The sequence below is a fragment of the Myotis brandtii genome, unplaced genomic scaffold (genome assembly GCF_000412655.1).
Source record: "Myotis brandtii unplaced genomic scaffold, ASM41265v1 scaffold115, whole genome shotgun sequence".
Classification (NCBI taxonomy): Eukaryota; Metazoa; Chordata; class Mammalia; order Chiroptera; family Vespertilionidae; genus Myotis; species Myotis brandtii.
In genome coordinates, this window is record NW_005353967.1 from 14,019,005 (window position 1) to 14,025,081 (window position 6,077).

Consider the following 6,077-nt stretch of genomic DNA (forward strand, 5'->3'; position numbering starts at 1 on the left):
GATTATTTCTACCTGTTCAAATGCTATCCTAACGCTGTATTCATGCCTATGAAGTCTCTTCGGGCATAGGGCAGGAAAGGGTGTGTGACAGGTGAGGAGAATACTGTTAGTAATGTGTGAAAAACAGCAGCCCTGACCTATTTAAATCTTGTGTGTGATCAGGAAGCCTGCCAATGTTGTTAATAGTCAAGGGTACTCTGGGGATTGTTATTGCTGAAGGGCAAACCCAAGTTAAACCATGGGACAAAGCTATGCAGAACTACCCTAACGAGTATTTGGAAGGTGCCTGCCATGTGATTCAGCCACCCAGAGGCAACAGGGAGGTGGAAATGGTCTGCTGCTTTTCATATAATCAGTGGTGATATCCAGGGTTTTCTTAGAAACCCTTGGGATTAAAATCAGAATATGGACAGATTACCTACAGCAAGAATGTTATTGTAAGGTGTCTGATGTCAACATGCCATATGTCAATAATTCTTCATGAGTCACTTTTATCATATCCCTGTTTCCCTACAGGTGGCTCCTTGATTTTCTTCTGTTCTCGTGATGAGAAAGTGGTGCTGAATGACTGGACTACAGTAATTCCTCTTCATCTTTGTGGCATTCAAGTCCTCAGCAGCTCACATCTAGGCTGGGATGGCCACCTACCTGGTCTTCCCATCTCTGTTTTGTGATGTAAGTTGAACATGCATGAGCCTCTCCCATGTACAAAGCAGATACTTTGCTCATCCTACTCATGAGACCTAGCCATGCTTTCCTTTCATAGCAGTCACTGGTGTGCCATATGCCCTGAACTTTGTTAGAAGCTGTGGAGTAAGTGGTTAGGAGGACTGGCTCTGGAACCAGACTGCCTGAGTCCAAATCCTGACCATGCCACTGACGAGCTGTGTAAACTCAGACACATTACTTCACCTCTTTGTGCCTTAGGTTCCTTATTAGATAATGGGAATAATAATATCATCGCCCTCCTAAGGTTTTTGTGAAGGGTAAGTGAGCTAAAACATGTAAAACACTTAGAACTGTTATCTGAGCCCACAGAATTATAGCAAACATTCACAGATTATTCATAAAATGTGCTTTTATTTTATGTTGTATTTACATCATTGAATTATTTTTGCTTGTGCTAGAGTGGGAGGCTGAAGGATATGGACAGGTGAGGAAAATGCTGTTTGTTAGTAATGTCGGAAAAATACCAGCCCTTTCCTATTTTTGTGGTGTAGTCATAGAATGCTACAGAGCAATAAGGAAGAATGAACCACTCCTACCTGCAAAATGTGACAGAATATTGAATAAAAGCCAGACAAGGGTAGATACTAGACAATCCCATTTATATAAAGCTCCAAAACAGGCAAAAAAAAAAAAAGCAATGGTGATATGTCAGAAAAGGATTCTTTTTCTTTCCTTTTCCCTGAAGCCCACGGCCTTTAAGTGGTTGAGCTGGTTATCAGAATCACCTGGGATGCTATTTTTTTTCCTTTTTATTGGATTTATTGTGGTGACACTGGGCAACAAAATGATATAGGTTTCAGGTGCACAATTCCACATCCCATCATCTGTATACTGCTCACCATCCCAAGTCAAGTCTCTGGTGTGCCATTTATCCCTCCTATGTCCCCCTCCACCTACCCCTACCGCTCCTCCCCCCAGCAATCACCACACTGTTGTCCGTGCCCATGAGTTTGATGCTGTTATTAATTTAAATTCTTAGTTCCCTCCCTGGGATTTTTTCACCAGTTTGGAGTGGGGGCCAGGAATCTGTATTTATGTCTAGCCCATGGGATACCCAGGGAACAAATATTCCAGCCTCCTTCTTCTCCTCCCCTTTCCATGTCCTGCTGGTACCTCCCATTGTCTGAACCCAACAGAAGGCAGAGACAAGGAGCCTGATGATGTAGCCTACCCAGGTCAGCTTCCCGGGTCAGAGCGGAGAAGTGAGGTGAGTAGATGGGGAGGAATCCCAACCAACATCAACTCTATGATTTGAATGCGATTCTTATCCCATTTTACAGTTGAGGAAACTGGGGCCCAGAGCTAGATCCTCAAGATTCCTACACAAGCAATGCTCACTTCTACCTACAGGGCATTACTCTTAATGGGATTTGCATGGCAGCTCTTATGGCCTGGACGCCTCCCCACTGAATGCCCAGCTTATTTAACTCTTCGCCCTTCACATCTTTACCCGTCTTCTATTGCACCATTTATAGTCAGAGCTGCAGAGGGCACAGCTCATTATTCTCCTGGTTCCATAAATTTATAGAATGCTGGAGTCAGAAAGGTAAAGGAGAGAGAGAGAGAGAGAGAGAGAGAGAGAGAGAGAGAGACTTGTTGTTCCACTTATATATGCATTCATTGGTTGCTTCTTATATGTGCCCTGACTGGGAATCGAACCTGAATTCTTGCCATTTCAGGATGGTGCTGCAACTAACTGAGATACCTGGCCAGGGCTGAAGCCCAAATCTATTTCATGTATCCATTTTCCATTTCCTGTCTAGACTGTAAGCCGCAGGAGGTCAAAAACCAAGTCTTTTACACCATCTCTACCTTCCACACCCTTCAGCAGAGTGAAACACATTTCTGATACTCAACAAACTCATGTTAGTTGTTTTATTTGGTTAATTATTATTATTTGAATAACAGATGAACTCTTTTTTTTAATATGGAACTTTTCACACATTTGCATGTCATCCTTGTGCCGGGGCCCTGCTAATCTTCTCTGTATCACAGATGAACTCTTTTAGCATTGAAATCATCTTGCTGAATATGAGAAACAAACATCCTCATTTATAGCTTTTGAATGTCCATTGTCAAAATGTCAAAATTTAATACAGTTCTTTTAAAAAGCAATACCTTGCCTTGGCTCAGTGGATAGTGCATTGGCCAATGGTCTGAAGGGTCCCAGGTTTGATTCCGGTCAAGGGCACATGCACATGCCCGGGTTGTGGTCTCAAGGCAGCAACCTGGACATATGCAGGAAGCAGCCGATCAATTATTCTCTCTCATCATTGATGTTTCTGTCTGTCTCTCACTCTCCCTTCCTCTCTGAAATTAATAAAAATATATATTTTTTTAAAAAAGCAATACCTTCTGCCTGGCTGGTGTGGCTCAGTGGCTGAGCATCGACCTATGAACCAGGAGATCACGGTTCAATTCCCAGTCCGGTGCACATGCCTGGATTGCAGTCTAGATCCCCAGTGGGGGGTGTGCAGGAGGCAGACAATCAATGATTCTCTCTTATCATTGATGTTTCTATCTCTCTCTCCCTTTCCCTTCCTCTCTGAAATCAATCAAAATATATTTTAAAATACATAAATAAGCAAGCAATAACTTCTGACTTGGCAATCTCACTTGTAGGAGTTCATCCCAAGGACAAATTGATGTTTACGGATACATGTTCACCTCAGTGTTTATAATAGTACACATACAAATATGTATGCAGTGTGAGAAACCAATATACAGTCTTCAGACAAGGAGTCCAGGAAGACAATGCCAAACAGTGAGGACTTGATCAATAACTGCCAGTTTCCCTAATTTTTAACCTCCTCCCATACCTTCCAACTTAGGACTAATCAGAGAAAGCCAAATACGCTCCCAGAACCAGTCACACTTCCAGTGAGCCCACCTCCAGCTTCCCCTGCTAATGACCTCCACTCAGGGCATGCCTACAGCCTTTCTTTTCTTTCCACTGTGAAGCTTTTCAACTCCTCCGCCTGCCTTTGAGTCTCTGCCAAATGCATGCTTCCTTCCCATAGCAAGCTCTGAATAAATAGCTTTTTTTTCTTACTTGATCTCATTTGAGTGGTCTTCGTTTATTTTCACAACTGGAAACAACCAAAAAGGTTTGACAACAGAAAGTTTAAATAACTTATGGCATACCTCTATGATGGAATGTTATACAGTGATTAAAAATAAAGTTCTTTGAGGAAGGTGAATTCAATAGGTAAAATGCTCATGAAATAATATTGGATGAAAGAAGAAGGAAGCATAGTTATAGATACAGTATGATCTATATACAATTATACATTGCATATATATTATATGTAGTAGATATTACACACATGTTTTGTGCACACCACAGAAAAAATAATTTAAGGAAATTCACCAAAATGTTAGCAGTTGTAACAGTTGTTTTCTCTGGGTTGGTGACACCATGTATTATTATTATTTTTTTTATTGGTTTTTTACAGAGAGGAAGGGAGAGGGATAGAGAGTTAGAAACATCAATGAGAGAGAAACATCGATCAGCTGCCTCCTGCACACTCCCCACTGGGGATGTGCCCACAACCAAGGTACATGCCCTTGACCGGAATCGAACCTGGGACCCTTGAGTCCACAGGCCGATGCTCTATCCACTGAGCCAAACCGGTTAGGGTGACACCAGGTATTTTTCATTTTCTTTATGTTTTTCAACAATTTCCAATTTTTCCACATTGAATATGTGTCTGTTTTGTAATACAAGGAACTGAATTCTGCCCATTACAGAAATGAGCTCAGAAGAGAGCCCTCAGCTCCAGATAAAAACACAGCTGGCTAACACCTTGATTCCAGCCTGAGCAGAGAAGCCAGCCATGCTTAGCTGGACTTCCAACCTACAGAACTGTGAGCTAATAAATAGGTGCCATTTTAAACTGCTAAAAAAAAAAAAATTACTCTTAACTCTGGCCGGTGAGCTCAGTTGGTTGGGCACCATCCTGTGCACTGAAAGGTTGAGGGTCAATTCCCGGCCAGTGCACATGCCCAGTGTGGGCTCGATCCCCAGTAGGAACTCTCTCTCCACCATTCCTCTCTCTCTAAAAATCAATAAAAATATATTTTGAAAATTTGCCCTTAGTTTTAACATGATTTTGAAGAATTGGTGACTACAAAGTAGACAACTGGCATCTTTCCTATCCCTTCCTTTGTTGGTTCCTCAGTTATAGAACCTTTATGTCTCAAAAAAACCAACAGATTGCAAATTGGGTTTCACATTTTTTCCTACCAGTCAAATTGGTCAAGAAATTTCACCTTCTCACCTGGATGAATTAAAAGACCTGACATTGAGATGACCACCTATGTCCATGCCCTGGTGTCAAGAATCAACTTGAGAATGGATCTATCACATTTGAACTGTACTAAGATACCTGAGAGAAGATTCCCAGATCTTGTCTGTATTTATATGTTTATTTTTTTGTGGTAAATATACATAAAATTTACCATTTTAACCATCTTAAGTGTACAATTCATTGGCATGTTCACAATGTTGTACATCACAACTATCCATTTTCAGAATTTCTTCATTGTCCAAAACAGAAGCTTTGTTCCCATTAAACTACAATTCCTCATTCTTGCTTCCCCCATGATCCCTGATAACTTCTATTCTACTTTCTGTCTCATACATATGAATTCATATGCCTCAGATAAGCGGAATCATACAATATTTGTCCTTTTGTGTCTGGCTTATTTCACTTAGCATAATGTTTTCAAGATTCATCCATGTTGTAGCATGTGTCAGTACTGCCTTCCTTTTTATGGCTGAATAATATTATCGACTTATATGTACATATTACATTTTGCTTATTCATTAATTTGTTGATGGACGCTTGGGTTGTTGTGAATACCATTCAAGTTGGCTATTGTGAATAATGACGCAATAATGATGCTGTTGATACCACATAGGGACCTTGACCCAGGAACCCAAGGATGCCAGCTGATCAGAAGAAACACCAGATAAGCTAACCACAAGAGTGTCACCACTCCTCCACTCCTGGCCCAAGGGTGCAGAAGTAGCCTTTCTTATCTCCCTTCTAACTGCTTACTTTTTTTGCAGATGTCAAAACCAGTAGTTCCTAAGCAACCGACGGAGAAAGTAGCTCAACCCTGACATGGAAAATTCTAAATGCCCACCTTTTCCAAAATGCCTGCCTTGTCCCCAGCTTATAAAAGCAGCCAGTATGCCCTGATTGGGTAGCTCAGTTGGTTAAGAGCATGGTTCCAATATGCCAAGGTTTTGGGTTCAATCCCTGGAATTAACCAATAAATGCATACTTAAGTAGAATAACAAATCTCTCTCTCTCTCATCAATAAATAAAAATTTTTTTAAA

General features: G+C 41.1%; 1 long non-coding RNA gene across 1 annotated transcript; it reads left to right on the forward strand.

Moving 5' to 3' along the window:
• LOC106728176 lies at window positions 1–5,346 on the forward strand. The gene is made up of 4 exons (XR_001364447.1): window positions 1–91; window positions 517–675; window positions 1,866–1,936; window positions 4,979–5,346. It is a non-coding gene; the product is annotated as an uncharacterized LOC106728176 (long non-coding RNA).
• The last annotated feature ends 731 nt before the right edge of the window (window positions 5,347–6,077 follow it).